At 39.4% G+C, this 16926-nt stretch overlaps 1 protein-coding gene across 4 annotated transcripts in view; it reads left to right on the forward strand.

Annotated features, from left to right (window-relative positions):
• Nucleotides 1-16926, forward strand: part of EYA1 (EYA transcriptional coactivator and phosphatase 1) — a 229512-nt gene that overhangs the window by 68163 nt on the left and 144423 nt on the right. For 2 of the 4 annotated variants that reach the window (XM_075920528.1, XM_075920529.1), the window contains 2 exons: nucleotides 11294-11631; nucleotides 15924-16221. The exons of the other annotated variants lie outside the window; for them this stretch is intronic. The gene's annotated coding sequence lies outside the window, so the exon portion shown is untranslated. The remainder of the gene's footprint in view (nucleotides 1-11293; nucleotides 11632-15923; nucleotides 16222-16926) is intronic. 4 annotated transcript variants of the gene reach the window in all.

Below are 16926 nucleotides of genomic sequence, written 5' to 3' on the forward strand. Positions count from 1 at the left end.
TAGGGTGAGATTCTTCTCTCTTTCTATAGATTCCAGAGATACCAGTTGAAATCTGTTACTTAGATCCCGTAGGCTTGTTTAGTCTCTCAGTTCTCTTATAGAGCAGAGGTGCTCGTTCTCCCTGAACCCTGTAAAGGATCACTCTGTTTCAACTGCCTGACATTGAACATTGCGCCCAGGGTTTCAGTGTTGAGGGAAAATGTTAATTTTATTTTGTATAACCAGTGGATGTTTGATGTTCTCTGTTGGCTGCAGAAAGCTTTTGGGTTTGTATATTTCTTTATTTTAGTCTCACAAGGTTCTTCCAGAGGTCAGGGGATCTTTCCTGTCTTGTTCTAGCATCCTAGTCTAGTCAGACAAACATTCTATGCCCTTTCTTTGCCTCTTAAACATTACCTTACCAGCCCTCAGATAGAGGGATGAGAAAAAAAGAATCAGTCCTTCTTGGTGATTTTCTTCATTAAATTTTCCTTTCTAATCCAAAAATGATTTATTTTCATTTCACTTTTTGTTGTTGGTTTCTTCTGGAGCTTTTGTAATAACTTGTCCAGTTTTCCACCTGTAGCCATGATCTTGGCTTCCTGTCTTCACCAGCAGACTTAGAAGTCAAATTTTGTCATTATCAGTTAAATCCTAGATCCTGAATTTCCTTCAAATTTGTTTTTGAGACTTTACTTTGATTTCTCTTTAAAAACAGTCTTCATCAGATGAGATCCCATATCCTGTTTTTTAATGGTTTTCATAACATTTCTGAGTTTTCTATACCCTTTCTTCCCCCCAACATCCTTATCTTGTCCTTACCTAAGATGAAGGCCCGCTGGAGTCAAGATAGATCTTGGGGTGGCAGCCATGATGGTAAAATGGTAAAGTTTACTACTGTCCAGCCACTAGTCCTTTCCACTGACATCATAGCTAGTCCTCTCCCAAAATCTTTTTTATGACCCCCAAAGCAATGATAAGCAAAATAGCTCACCTCCTTCTTATTTTGTCCACCATTTATGCCTAATTTCCGACACACCTATTTTGGTTTATTCATTTCTGGTTCCAGTTTCTTCTTGTTTACATGATGTGATTTTTAGTGTAGACCTTGGATTATATGACTAGACCTTTTAGTTTGAACTAATTTAGTCGTTCTGTTTCCCTTTTGTCTCTTTTCTATCAATGTCCTATAACATTTTAGGAACCTTCATCCATATTCCACAACATTCACAATAGGGATAGACCAGCTAGATACCTGTTGTTACAACTCTTTAGGAAAACCTCACTGATACAGAATTGCTATGTGTTTTAAACAAAAATGAATTGTGTCCAGTTAATCTGACTGAATTATGACATTGTAACAAAATGTAAAACACACCTTGAGACACGTTACTCTTTGACCAAAAACAGTTGCAGACCTTGATCAAGTGCATCCCCGTGTGTGTGGTTTTAATTTTTTTTAAAAAAATTTAAAGCTGTGCCAAAAATTTGGTTTTGATATGCCTGGACTTACTCACGGAAACATCAATTGTAAGTTCAAGGATACAGAAATAATTTGTTCCACTTTGTGAATTCACAAGTAGGAGGGCATTGCAGGCTTCTTGGTTTCAGATGTGCTGTGGGGAATCTGTGCAGTGCATCTCTGTGGTGTTAGCCAACAGCCCAAGTTCATAAAAGTTCCCAGCACCTCTCTCAGATATCCCACCTGTAGCCCTCTGTAGGTTTGGTGCCTTCAGAAGAAAACCAATGGTCTGCTCCAGGGATCCTTCCTGAGCTTGGGTCCCTCTCACCCAGCTCCTTATACCATTACAAAGATTCTATGGGATTATATCCTGAAGAAAATGTAGGGTCGATTTGTTAAAGCCAACAGGCTTCCCAGTTCCTGACTGACAATCAGAGGGGCTTAGCAGGAAAGCTTTCTCCGCCCTATCCAAGGGCTCCTTCTTGCACCTCCTTTCAACTTCACTTCAAGATTGTGTGTTCTGGGAGTTTTGGTGCTTCCTGCCCACCCCAGAAGGCCTTTGGGAAATCTAGTACCCCTTAAAGGTTGTAGGGAGGTATAGTAGAGGACCATTTGTCCCCAGTAGGATGAAATGGAAGGGGAAATAATGATTAGGTCCCTCTGAAAATGACAAAAGGTAAGAAGGGGTAGAGGAAAGATTTTTCAGTATTGAAGTGGTGGGAGAGTGGGGTCTCTTGAAAATTCATGCTAGCCTGTCTTCAAGTAATTTTTTTAAGGGGAGTTTGCTGGTACCATGGCAACAGACCATGAAGGTATGTTCAGAAAATACGCACATGGTCATGCTTTGAACAGTTCTGTACAGAACATCTCTCCTAGCCTCTAAGCAGGAAAAATATTAGTGTTTTGGTTTCTTTTTATTTTAAGTAGATGTCTACTGCGTAACTGAAGTTTTGTTGTTCATTGTGCTGACTAGTATGTCTGAGAGAACTGAGGTCATGGAAATTGTCTGGGGAAGGATTTCACAGCAGCAGGAAGGAATCCAGAAATGGCAATACAAATATGTCTTTTGATTGGTTCTTGCAGTCTGTTAAATGGAGGTGGAAACACTTATGAATGGGGGAATACGAGACAGAAATTTTATTCTGGCCAACAGCAGTTTAAATTGTAATTTCTTGCATTTTTGTTTACTTTATGCCAAGGATTTTATTATTCTAATTTGTTGAGAGGAGGATCTAACTTATCTGGAAAGCCACTTTTCAGCTCTGACCTCAGTTTGAATATCAGGCCCAAAGTGTAGCACAGCATCTCACAGATACTTGAAGGAAATAGATGGACTACTAAGTGATAATTGTAGTGTGCAGGGGGTGCATTTTCAGAAAATCTTTTCTGTGAAAAGAAAAAAAAATGTAAAACTTTCAAACAAAAAATAAGACCCCCTAATGCAAAGTATTTATGCACAAAAATAGCATTTAAAATGAGTTCATGTGAATGAGTTATGGTGAATTCATGTAACTATACAAATATTATAACTAGCATTAACTCTCTTTTTTGAAAGTGTCATCATGTGGGCATAGATGCATATCAGCAGAAAGCAATATTTTTTATAAAACCCTTTACTAAGTACCTCACTATTACTGTGTCCTTATTCATTGCGATGAGATGGTAAAGCATTGAATAAACAGCTAGAAGAAAATGGATTAACGAGCTTGTTGTTGAAACTACTTGTTGACATTAATTTGTTGTTGACGTTATTATATTTTCATATTATGCAGTGATCATAGTACTTTTGAGGAAGCATGAAAACCATTGGTCAGCTTCATGGCAGAGTTAAATTCTGGGCATTCTAATGAGCCCAATTGACTTCCAAAGTTGGGAGTTTAAATTGCCTTTCAGGAATTAGTACAAAGTAAACATGAGTACAAATATGTGAAGTAATGAAAAAAGGCAGTTATGTCTGTTAGATTTGTTTGTGGTTTTATTCCACACCAAATTTAATCTTTTTTCTTACTTGAGCCCCCACCTCCCACTTTGTGACTCATTTGATTGCTCTCTTCTATATGGGGACTTGTGGGTTGCAAAGGAAAATAGAAGCTGTCAGTTGTAATTTTGATCTATGTTGTAATATGTTTCAGTGCCAGATACGGTTGTCTGCTAAGCTTTTTTTTATGCAAATACTAGTTCCCAGAAACAAACTGAAATAAAGTTTGTAACATTAGTTGGGAGAGGTGAACTTTTTTGTTAAGCCACGAATATTTGAAAGCCAAGAAATTCAAAATTAAGGTTACACTTTGAGCCATTATAGAAAGGCTAAGTTGACAGAAACTTGCAAATGGGGGGGGGGGGGGGGGGAGAATGTGTTCCCTTTGTTGTTTATTATATACAACAGGGGTGGGCAAGATATGTCTCATGGGCCGGATCTGTCCCGCCAAGCCACCAGATCCTGCCTGGACCATCCTGCTGCAACTCTCAGGCACACAGCAGCTGCCATTTTAAGTGGAGGGCTGCTCTGTGTGGCTTTCTGCTCTGGAGGAAGGAGGAGGCTTTGTGTGACCTCCCTGCTTGAAGCCCAATCCTCAGCTCTTATTGGTTGGAAACAACTGGCCAATAGGAACTAACACCAGCCAATCTCTCAGCTCCTGTTGGCTGGCAACAAACAGCCAATAGGAGCTGAGAGATTGGCCTTGGGGCAGGGGCCAAACAATCCTCCTCCCTCCCTCCCTCCCCCACCTTCTGGAGTTGAGAGCCATGTGGAGGGAACAGCCTGCAGTTTTAAGCGATCTGTGTCTGCAATAGACAGGGAGCCCAGCCCACCTTTGGGATGTGTTGCAGGGCTGCAGGCTGGGAGACACTTAGGTAAGTGCCTACCAACGAGAGCCCTGACCCTGTATCCCAGTCCCCTGATCCAGGTCACAACCCCCTCTTTCATCCCAAACACCCTCTCATACTTCACATCGTCCCTTACCCCATGCACCCTTCTGCACCCAACCTCCATCCTAGACCCCATGCTTCCTCCACAGAAAAGTGTGGCCCTTAACTGCTTTCCAAAGTCTTGGATTGCCCTCCTACACCAAAAATTATTGTCCATCCCTGGTATAGAAAGAAGGCCTAAAACTTAATTTCTGCATGTTCATATTGGGTTTTTTTTAAACCTTCTAAAGGATGATAAATTATTATAAATTGTTATAAATTATTATTCTTGCTTTTGCTGGAGATTTCTTTGGAGGATTGGAGAATTATACTGGGAGCTTCCTTAATTAAAGGGTGTATTATTAAATGTTCAACAAAGAAATCCATCCTCCCAACTGTTTCTAAGGAATTTGAGATAGACTTGAAAGAAAACGCACGGATTAAACCATAGTTTTACACAGTTGACTGTGCCTTAGGAAGTGGAAAAATGGAAAAGAATAACTAGTTTTAAATCTGGGTCCATGAGGCAAGGCCCCAAAATAGAAATGTCCGGGTTTCAAGGATGTTGAGCACACCAGCTCTTATTGAAGTCAGTGTGATATGCTAATCTCTGAAAATCAGGTCACTAAAATAAGTGCTGAACTTTAAGCAGAAAATGTTGGCTTTGGTGTCTCTCACAATATATAGACATAGTTTATGCCTCTGAAGGCAATTAGCAAACAGACAACTTTAAAATAATTTGTGGCCATTTAGGGAGTTTTTGCTAGTTCCCACCATCTCAATCATTCGTTTTTGGGAAGTTAGTTAGAATTGGAGGAGGCAGATCTTCTGAACCACCAGGTGGTAAACTGAAAAATTAAGAATGAAAAAGATCTTTCATAGAAGTTAAATGGGTCCTTTGCATCATATAATAAAGAAAACTTATACACAAGATGACGCATTGTTGGGGTTTATGGTATTAAGAGGAGGTGGTGAACAGACTAATGAACAGTAACAAATAACCAAGCGTTTTGAAGGAAGTTGAGAAAACCATGGTTGAACTGTTCATTAACAGAGTTGGTCAAAAAATTCAAAATATTATTTTATGAAAAATTGTAAGAATTTTTCCTACGTATTTATCCAGTTTTCAACCAGATATAGGAATTAAAATACGTACTCATTAAAATCATCTACTCTCCCGGAGGACAGGAAATCAGCAAATGTTTGATCTTAGTAAAGGATACAGGTGGTCTTGGAAATTTCGGGTCAGGTGACCCATACATTTGTGCCAGGTTGAAACTATTTTAAAGTTATGGAATACTTGGATCAATATGGCTATGACATGAACAAACCTATGAGGCTTTTGAATTCTTTGTATGTGTCATCAAAATAGTGGATAAAAAGAACTAGGATATAAAATTTATTTGATATTTCAATAGGCCTTTGGTGAAATCCCACATTAGATAATATTCTGGAACCTAAGTAGCCATGAGGCCAGAGGTAAAGTTTTGTCTGGAATAAAAACTGGCTAGGACCAAAAAACAATCCTAGAACATAAGAACAGTCTACTGGGTCAGACCAAAGGTCCATCTAGCCCAGTATCCTGACAGCAGCCAATACCAGATGCCCCAGAGGGAGGGAACACAATAGGTAATCCTCAGATGATCCCTTTCCTGTCATCCATTTCCAGACAAACAGGCTAGGGATACCATTCCTACCCATCATGGCTAATAGCCATTGATGGACCTAACCTCCATGAATCTATCTAGCTCTTTTTTGAACCCCGTTAAAGTCCTAGCCTTTACCACATCTTCTGGCAAGGAGTTCCATAGGTTGACTGTGCGCTGAGTGAAGAAAATCTTCCTTTTGTTTCTTTTGAACCTGCTGCTGCTTAATTTCATTTGGTGACTCCTAGTTCTTATATTGTGGGAATAAGTAAATAACTTTTCCTTATTCACTTTTTTCACCCTAGTCATGATTTTATAGACTATCATATCAGCGTAGGAATAAATGATAAATTTTTATCAGCCCAAAACTTTAATTGTGTGGTGTCCCAAAAATCTTCACTGGAATTCTGTTTAATATTTTTACTAGTAATTCAATTTCAGAATAAGGGTTAAGTGCTCAGGTGGCAAAATGTACTAGACATCATTATTTATGATAGTAAGGTCTAGAAAAGACTGGGGAACTTCATAGGAATAGGGCTGAGCAACTGAGCAGCACAATGGCTGTTTAAATTTAATTTTGACAAATGTAAGGTAACACATTGGAAAAGAGATAATACGCAATTGCAAAATAACTGACACCATTGAGGGAAATGACATTGTGGAAATCTCACAACAACTTCTGTTTCCTGCACAATAGTAATCAAAAGGAAATATTAGGATGTAGAGTGAACGACAATGGGGGAAACCCAGGAAACTGAAAGGTAGTTAATTTAAATTGATAAATGAAAATACTTTTTTTTTTTTTTTTTACATAATACCTAATTAGCCCATGAAACTCACACCCAAAAGATATAATTGATGCCAAAAAAGTCACTTGGATTAAAAAAGGACTAAACATTTATTTGGATGCAAACATCTACAGTTACAGTAAATGAAATTATTTAAAAAGTTATGCTACTGTCATATTTCAGAGCAGAAGCCAATGTCTAAATTGCTTGGAACTAGTAAGACACTTCCCTTTATGGGCAGGTTGTTCTATAAGGATTACTTGCACTGTTCTTAAAACTTCTGGTAATTGATAGCTTTGGAGAAAACCTTTAGGACTGATGTGGCACAGCAAGTGCTACATTGACAGTTTGCGAATGAACACAGCATTTTCTAATTTAATGGTAATTGATACAGCTCATTAGAATAGAATGTCTCCTTAGTAGTTTAGATGACAAAGATACTTGTTTCAGTTTTTAAGCCTTACACTTTTGCTGTTTACAAGATGACACTTTTCTTATCTTAAAAAAATGTACCCTTCAGCATTGATATTAATTCATAACTGATCACCTGTAAATGAGATAACTGCTTAGACTGTATGGTTTTAGTATCCTAGTCTAGCTAAGTGCTTCTGGAGACTTGAAGCACAAAACTCTGCCTCCTCAAAAAGCTTGTTAATGGGTCCCAGATGACATAGCTATCAATTTTTTAGTATCAGATGTACATGCTGTATCCATTATAACTTTCACTTAGAAGCAGACTCAACCTAACTGTACAGGAGCTTGTAAGGTTTTGCTCTTATTTTAATTCTGAGAAGGGGACAAAACTTAACAATGTTAGCTGAAGTGAAAATACGTATCTTGAAAAAAAAGTTTGATGTGTATAATAACAGTTGAGGCAACTGATGTCTTTCCAAGAGCTGCATGACTTTTTTGTTCTTTTTTTAACATTTCCCAGGTTGTTTAAATGTGCTTTGTAAGCAATGATAAAATGACAAGTTATCATTGATCTGTCTTTTCCTCCATCTCAAAGGGATTCATTAAATAATGCATGTACCCATGTGAATTGCCCTTCTTCACTATAGTATCCCCAGACCATTAGCCAAATATAGCAATACTAGCATCTTTCAACCCTTAGAAACCCTTTGGCTTTCATTTAATTAAATTATCCCATTATGAAAACTCTTATAATGAGATTAAATTTAATTATTTATCAGACACTTATTTGCACTAGGGAGCCTATCAATTATGTATGGTTGTGCTAAACATTTTTCAATCCATCACCTTTTCTTTTCATGGAAGGTGCAATTTATTAAGTGCATCTGAAGTATTGTAACAGAAATATGCAGGCCATCCTGGGTTCAGTTAAAAGCAAATGAAATAGGAAAAAAGAGAGGAAAATAGATTTCTAACTCTTACATTTAAAAACAAAATGCACATACAATATCCTGCGTTATTTTTATTATTTGGTATAACAGTTTTTCAAGTGTTGTCTAATAAGGCTTACAGCAAGTCTCTTTGGATTTGCTGTTTTTTTCTGATTGTATTGTAGCGGGCAATTAACTGATACCCAAGTTACATACAGAAGTTCTCATGTCTAATTAGCATTTCAAAGAAAATATATTCGATAGCTTACATTAATATAACTATTAACTGTATAATTGAATTTCTTATGAATTAATGGAAGAATATGACATTCTGAGAATGTAAAGTAGGGACCATAAAACTACGTTATAAGGATGCACTTAATGTATGTAGAAAATAAAACATCATTAGAAAAATTTCCAGTTGCCAGAAATATGGCATCATTTGATATTTTAAAAAATGATATAAGGAGGAAAATACTTAAATTTTCAAAAATTGTTTCAAATGGAGTGATACTTTCTGGTGGATGTTATGAAAAAGACATAAATGTCAACACAGCTCAGAGCTCTTCTTTTATCAGATCTCGTCAATATGTAATTAATTATTCAGCTGGAGTTCAGTGTGGCTCAGGGCAGGATTTCAGAGAGCTTGTCATTTTCAAAATTACACAGTCATCACAAGATTCTTGTTTTTCACTTTTACAAATAACACTGGCATAACTGATCAGTGGCATCTGGTTAGGTGATGTGTACAACTGAATGGTAAAGTTAACAGCAAAGCCTTTAAATATAGCAATAATTTTAAAATGTTACAAAAATCTATTTACCTTCAAAAATCCTAAATTTTCTTGTTCAAGTGAGAATGTATGGTGGGAGAGAGGGGAAGGAAGATCAAACGAAGTGATTTATGCCGTTGTTTCCTCATGTTAGTGCTGAAATAAGATGTTTGGTTCATTAACTTAGTAACTCAGGGTACATCTACATAGTGCAGCTATTTCAGGAAACCCAAGGTATCCCAACATAGCTATCCCATGTCTTAACAATCTGCCCATTATTTCAAAATATTTTTTGAAATAACAGGCATGCTATTTTGGCATCCATGTAACCACCGTTCCACAAGGTTTAAGGGATATCTCAAAATAGGGCGTTATTTTGAAATTTGGCCCTGTCATTTTGATAGTCATTTTCCAGATAGGGTGATTAGGTTATAACTAGCCAGTGTCAATGCCAGGGTTAGTAATCAGGTCTCCTGATTATCAGGACTAAGCTGTAAGAACTTTTAAATATAACTTTGCCAAAAAAAAATTACCACACTTTAACCAATGTGACTGCTATGTACAAACAACTGTATGGTGAAATTAAAATTAGAAGTACATGTGGTAATCTAAAACAAGGTATAATAAGTTAAAAATAGGAAGGAGGTCAAATAAACGTATAGAATAAATAGAAGTTGAGTGAAAAACTCTTGTGTCTCTTGCCATTGGTGCATTGTAGTGAATGCTGATTGTGATTAGTTCTATACAAATATATGTATCCGAAGGTACAGACTTCCTTTCAAGGGCTTACATATACATACAAGTGTATGCTCAGTCTAAACAAGTAGGACACATTTAGCTGGATGCCAGCATAAGCTGTAGGTGATGGAGGTAGAAACCTAAAAGAACATTTTTGAAGGCTTTGCAGAAAAATCTCTCTTAAAGGAGGGGTTTGAAGGTGAAGGGTTGGAGTAGGAGTCACCATGGAAATAAGTCTGAAAATGAGAGTAGAATAAGAATACAAGACTAGATAAGAGTAAGTGAAGAACAGGGGAAAGCAGAGATGTGAACAGCATGGAGTTTTTCAAAGCCTTAACTGTGCATATGAGATACCTGAATTTGATTGAGAGGGTGAGGTGAACCAGTTAAAGGATGTTGATTCCGAGAATGGAATGCAGACCAGATGAAGAGGGTAAGAAGTGTGTTTAATAAAAGAGCTTAATCATGGCTTTTTGGATAGGTTGGAATGGAGTGAACCGAATAGTAGGCAGTTAAGAAAGGATACAGTAGCCATGATGAGGATGATTAAGGATTTTTAGGACCCTTAGGGACACAAAGGGCAGGCCTGATTTTAAGGTATTTTAAAGAAAGTACTAGCCATATTTGGTGTTGGAATAGAACTGAGAAGAGCTGATTATGCTACTTAGGTTGTGAACTTGTAATAGGGAGGGTGATGAAATTTTCTATTCTAATTGATTAGGGAAAGAAAGGCAAAGATTCGGAAGTAAAGAAGAAGAATTAAATTTTCACTGTGTTGAATATAAGTAACAAAAAACAGGACTATGTAGCACTTTAAAGACTAACAAGATGGTTTATTAGATGATGAGCTTTCGTGGGCCAGACCCACTTCCTCAGATCAAATAGTGGAGGAAAATTGGCATGACCATATATACCAAAGGATACAATCAAAAAAAATGAACACACATGAAAAGGACAAATCAAATTTCTATGAGAATAGATTGAACCACCTAGAGTAGAAAAAAAGGTGATTGCTAAGGAACTTGTAGGGTTACCAGCAGAAAGTAGGAGGAAGGCACAGTAGAAGCCATTGCAGGAAACATTGATTTTGTTCTGCAAGTTAGGTAAGTAAGTTTTATGGCATGTATGCTTTATTGATAACTCATTGAAAAGAGCACGGTCCTCCTTTCCCCACCCCACACAGACTATATATTTTTGCCATTCATTAACAACAGATCCAGAAATTTAATTTAAGTATTCAGAGTAACTAGGATCTGGAAAGCCATAAATCATAGCAAATACTTGATTCTACTCCCTACCTTTTTCATTCTGAATCTTAAAAACTGTGTGGGATGCCTTACCACTACTATATTTGAGATTGAGGGTTGGTAAATTGGCAATTTTCCCTTCCTTCTTGTTTCTTGAACTGACTTTTTTTTTCTTTTACATTACCTACTTTCAATATGAATATGCAGATAGCGGCAATAATATAGCAAATTAGCTTGAATACGTGCATTAATATTTTGCACCTTGAAAATATCTTCACTCCTGTTTAAATTATAATCAGCTACGCGGAAATTATTTACTGATAAGTCCACTGTAGCTTTACACACATTTCACAAAGATTTTTTTTTTTAAGTCATCTGTGATTTGGGGTCCTTGTTTATTTCTCTTTCAGGTGACAGTGATTATTCTCTGAGGAGTTATTAAATCTTTTTTTTAGCTTCCTGTAAACTCAAATTCAAAATGCATATGTGAATAGATTTGATCCTCAGAAAGAGCTTCATATGATGAAATGGTAAAGAGTCTGCACATCCAGATGGTATCACAAACAGCCGTCCAGGAGTCTGCAGCTCCATAAAATGGTCCACAAAGGGAAACTTCCAAGCCTGAAGATTCCAGTCAGCCAGAGAGGTGATCAAGGAGAAGCAATAACTTCCCAGTGATGTTCTCATCGTTAATAAAGGAAGCTGATATTGCAAACATCCAACATAAGCTTTTCATTTACAATTCAAGGTGAACTTTTAGAGTAACATTTTCTTATGGTCCTAGAAGAAGTTACCGTATTTTCCGGCGTATAAGGCGACTGGGCGTATAAGACGACCCCCTAATTTTCTAGTTAAAAGATAGGTTTTCATCTTATACTCGCCTTATAAGACTACCCCCCCTTAAGAGGCCAACCGGCAGCGCCCCAGCGCCCCTCTGCCTCCCCGGCTTTGCTCCCGGTGTCCCTGGTCTGCTGGGGACCGTCTCCAGCAGACCAGGGAGACCTGGAGCAAAGCCGGGGAGGCAGAGAGGCGCTGGGGCGCTGCCGGTTGGCCTCTTAAGGGGGGCGTCCTCAGAGGCTTTGCTCCCGGTGTCCCTGGTCTGCTGGAGACGGTCCCCAGAAGACCAGAGGCACCGGGAGCAAAGCCGAAGCGGCGGCGGGGTGCCGCGCTTCTGAGGCTTTGCTCTGGCAAAGCCTCAGAGGAGCGGGACCCCGCCATGGCTGCGGCTTTGCTCCCGGTGTCCCTGGTCTGCTGGAGACGGTCCCCAGCAGACTAGAGGCACCGGGAGCAAAGCCGAAGCGGCGGCGAGGTGCCGCGCTTCTGAGGCATTGCTCTGGCAAAGCCTCAGAGGCGCGGGACCCCGCTGCTGCTGTGGCTTTCATTGCGGTGCCTCTGGTCTGCTGGGGACCGTCTCCAGCAGACCAGGGACACCGGGAGCAAAGCCTCTGAGGACGCTGGCAGCAGGGCAGCCCTGGCGCGCCTGGGCTGCCCCGCTGCCGGCTTCCCCCGTGGCTTCGCAAAGCCTTTGCAAAAGCCTCGGGGGGAAGCCGGCAGCGGAGCAGCCCAGGCGTGCCTGGGCTGCCCCGCTGCCCGAGCCCCTCCGTGGCTTTGCTCCGCGTCTTCCTGGTCTGCAGACCAGGGAGACGCGGAGCAGCTTTTCTCGCCCCGGAGTACACGGGCAGCGGGACCGCGAGTTCCCGCAGTCTGTGTCCTCCGGGGCGAGAAAAGCCCCGGCATATAAGACGACCCCCGATTTTTGGGGGATATTTTTTAGCATCAAAAGTCGTCTTATACGCTGGAAAATACGGTAAATGTTAATTAAATGGATAGCCTTGTTGTTAATATATAGAAGTCAAGCTATCAAAATTTTATAGTTTTTAGGTATTGCACAAATGTCAAGCTTTCAATCTTTACATTGTTAAATGGATACCTAAACATCTTCTAATTATATTAAGTGGACAAGTAAGGTTACTACAGGTTGAACCTCTTTAGTCCAACATCCTTGGAACCTGATCAGTGTTGAACCAGAGAATTTGCTGAACCATAGGAAGTCACTATTGTCTAGCAGCATTACCAACACTTCCACTGCTTACTGGGCTCAGACCATGGATGATGCTAGACCAGAAAGTGTTGGACTAGAGAGGTTAAACCTGTATAATTTTTTTTATCCCTAATTGTTGTGCATTATTTTCTAATACTAAATTAACATAGATCTATATTTAGAACATAAGAACGGCCGTACTGGGTCAGACCAAAGGTCCTTCTAGCCCAGTATCCTGTCTACCGACAGTGGCCAGCACCAGGTGCCCCAGAGAGGGTGGACCGAAGACAATGATTTGTCTCCTGTCATCTCTCTCCAGCCTCTTACAAACAGAGGCCAAGGACACCATTTTATCCCTTGGCTAATAGCCTTTTATGGACCTAACCTCCATGAAATTATCTAGCTTCTCTTTAAACTCTATTAAGTCCTAACCTTCACAGCCTCCTCTGGCAAGGAGTTCCACAGGTTGATTACACACTGTGTGAAGAAGAACTTTCTTTTATTAGTTTTAAACCTGCTACCCATTAATTTCATTTGGTGACCTTTAGTTCTGCTATTTAGGGAACTAATAAATAACTTTTCTTTATCGGCCCTCTCCACACCACTCATGATTTTATAGATCTCTATCGTATCCCCCCTCAGTCTCCTTTTTTCTAAACTGAAAAGTCCCAGTCGCTTTAACCTCTCCTCATATGGGACCTGCTCCAAACCCCTAATCATTTTAGTTGGCCTTTTCTGAACCATTTTCAAGACCAAAATATCTGTTTTGAGGTGAGACCACATCTGTACACAGTATTCCAGATGTGGGCGTACCATAGTTTTATACAGGGGCAGTAAGATATTCTGTGTCTTATTTTCTATCCCTTTCCTAATAATTCCTAGCATCCTCTTTCCCTTTTTGACTGCCGCAGCACACTGCGTGGAAGTTTTCAGAGAACTGTCCCCGATAACTCCAAGATCCCTTTCCTGATTTGTCATAGCCAAATTAGCCCCCATCATACTGTACGTATAGTTGGGGTTATTTTTCCTGATGTGCATTACTTTACACTTATCCACATTAAATTTCATTTGCCATTTTGCTGCCCAATCACTGAGTTTGGTGAGATCATCTTGGAGTCCCTCACAGTCTGCTTCTGTCTTGACTATCCTAAACAGTTTGGTATCATCTGCAAACATTACTACCTCACTGTTTACCCCTTTCTCCAGATCATTTATGAATAAGTTGAAAAGGATTGGTCCCAGGACTGACCCTTGGGGGACACCACTAGTTACCCCTCTCCAATCTGAAAATTTACCATTTATTCCTACCCTTTGTTTCCTGTCTTTTAACCAGTTCTCAATCCAAGAAAGGACCTTTCCTCTTATCCCATGGCCATGTAATTTACACAAGAGTCTTTGGTGAGGGACCTTGTCAAAGGCTTTCTGAAAATCCAAGTATATTATATCTACTGGATCCCCCTTATCCGCATGCTTGTTAACCCCTTCAAAGAACTCTAATAGATTAGTAAGACAGGATTTCCCTTTACAGAAACCGTGTTGACTTTTGTCCAACAAATTATGTTCTTCTACATGCTTCACAATTTTATTCTTTACTATTGTTTCGACTAATTTGCCCGGTACTGAAGTTAGACTTACCGGTCTGTAATTGCCAGGATCGCCTCTAGAGCCCTTTTTAAATATTGGTGTCACGTTGGCTACTTTCCAGTCATTAGGTACGGAAGCCGATTTAAAGGATAGGTTACAAACTACAGATAATAGTTCAGCAATTTCCCATTTGAGTTCTTTTAGAACCCTTGGATGAATGCCATCCGGTCCCGGAGATTTGTTAATGTTAAGTTTTTCAGTTTGTTCCAAAACCCCCTCTAATGACACTTCAGTCTGGGACAGTTCCTCAGATTCATCACCCACAAAGGACGGTGCAGATTCGGGAATCTCCCCAACGTCCTCAGCCGTTAATTTCTTTGTTTTACAAATGATTAAAGAAAATGGAAAGGGGATACACATTTTGTGCATGCCTAATGATGGTTTCCACCTTGTTGAGCTGAATGGGGAGTGGTTCTGTCCATGTTGTTTCTGCTATTGCTGTTTGTCCAGAAACTGTTTACTGCAATTTTGGGTTAGCAGTGGAGTAACCTATCGGTTTATATTATGATATCTGTGCCTTAGCAATGTCAAACATTTGATTTTAAAAAACCCTTCAAATTATAAAAGAGCAAAATTTGGGAAGTGGTCAAGGGACCTTAGTTGTCTTGTTTTACTTTTATGTGTATGTGGAGAGGGGATGGCAGTTGTTGGTGCTTCTGTTTCAATGGAACATGGACAGTTTTCCCAGTGCAAATTGTCATAGCTTGAAATCACATGTCAGGCATTCAGCTTTCAACTGTAATGGTTGCTTAGAGAGGGACCGTTGCGGTCAGTACTGCTGACCGTGCTGTTAAAAGTTCACTTAGAGGCACAGTGGAGCTAAGGCAGACTCCCTATCTGCCCTAACCTCCATATCACTCCTGGAAGTGGCAACATGTCCCCTCCCTCTCTGGCTCCTAGGCTCAGGGGCAGCCAGAGCCCTCCATGTGCTGCCTTCGCCCTGAGCACCAACTCCCCAGCTCCCATTGGGCAAGGGTGTTCAGTTTTCTGCAATCAGAAAGTTGGCAACCCTAGAGGTGAAGGAGGGAGGATTTGTAGTTAGCATCAGAGTGGCTGGAATATCTATCCTCACGGTGCTGGCACTCTTTCCTAACTCCTTGAAATAGCACAAGGGTCTCCAGGACTCCAAGCCTGCTATACTAAGGTCAGATTTATATAAAATCAAATCATTCTGTAGCTCATACACATAGTCATTCGGGGGTGTGTGTGGGGGGGGGGGGAAGAGTTATTGCTCTTTTTTGAAATAGCTAAACCTAGAATAGCCCTTTTCCCTCAATACATCCATACTGTACTCTGTCATTTTATTCTCTTTATACTCAGCCAAATATACATGAGTATAATAAATATCTCTGCAGGTTCATGTGACTTCATTGGGAAAATCATCTCTATTACTGATAGTCAGTTCCCTCTTGATTATCTGCTAATGGTGTGAAGGAGGAATTGAACTTTTGATGAATACTGCAGAAGGATCACAAAGCAGTGTGTACTCCAGATGAGAGAGGTTAACTACTTCCTTGGCCAAAGCTGCGTACATCAATTTGAGATGCCTCTCAAATCAGGACATTGAGCTGATGCATAATGTGGAAGAATGGACCTCTCATGCTGAGACATCTGAGCTCTGGGAAGAGGAAAATCTTAGTCAAAATGTGGAAGGTAGCTGCATCTGTGTTTTCATTCCTTTCCTCCCTTAACTCTATGATGGACTCATTTTCTTGAGATCCAGTTTTATAACTTTGGCTATATACATATGAGATTTCCTGTGACTGAGGATATATCACATTATCCTGGAGATTGCTTCTCTCAATCCAAAGAAGCTGCTCTGTCAGAAAAAAAAAAGGAATTGATTGAGGTGGGAAAATTCGATTAAATTAAAAAAAAAACGCTAATAGGAATTGGGTTTGATATTCATACAGCTTCTTTATATTTATTTTTACAGATTTATGTTGTCTTACATTCTCAATGTGGTGTGCACAGAAAACTTGTTTCTGTAGTTTGAAGACCAGCAGAATCTAAAGGGAGAGAGCTACTGACAAAGTGAAAAAGTAAAGAATAATAGTGTGTGATTTCCTCTTGTTCTTACGCTTCTGGGTGATTTCTAGAAAGGGAGGCTACACATTGAAAACAAAATAAGATGCATTGTTGTTGACACTTCCAAGTCACAGTCACCGTTTATTCTATAACAGAAGCTAAGTTTTTGTTATGTTTTATTAAACACAAAAGTGAATTTAAATATAATTTGTATCTTGGTTCTTATTTATATATACGAATATACTGAATATTTAAAGACATTAAACATTTGCATTTTTCATGCAAATCTTTCATTGTTTGGCTCATTGATCAAAATACACAGGAGAATAA

This window comes from Pelodiscus sinensis, chromosome 2 (assembly GCF_049634645.1).
Source record: "Pelodiscus sinensis isolate JC-2024 chromosome 2, ASM4963464v1, whole genome shotgun sequence".
Lineage (NCBI taxonomy): Eukaryota > Metazoa > Chordata > Testudines > Trionychidae > Pelodiscus > Pelodiscus sinensis.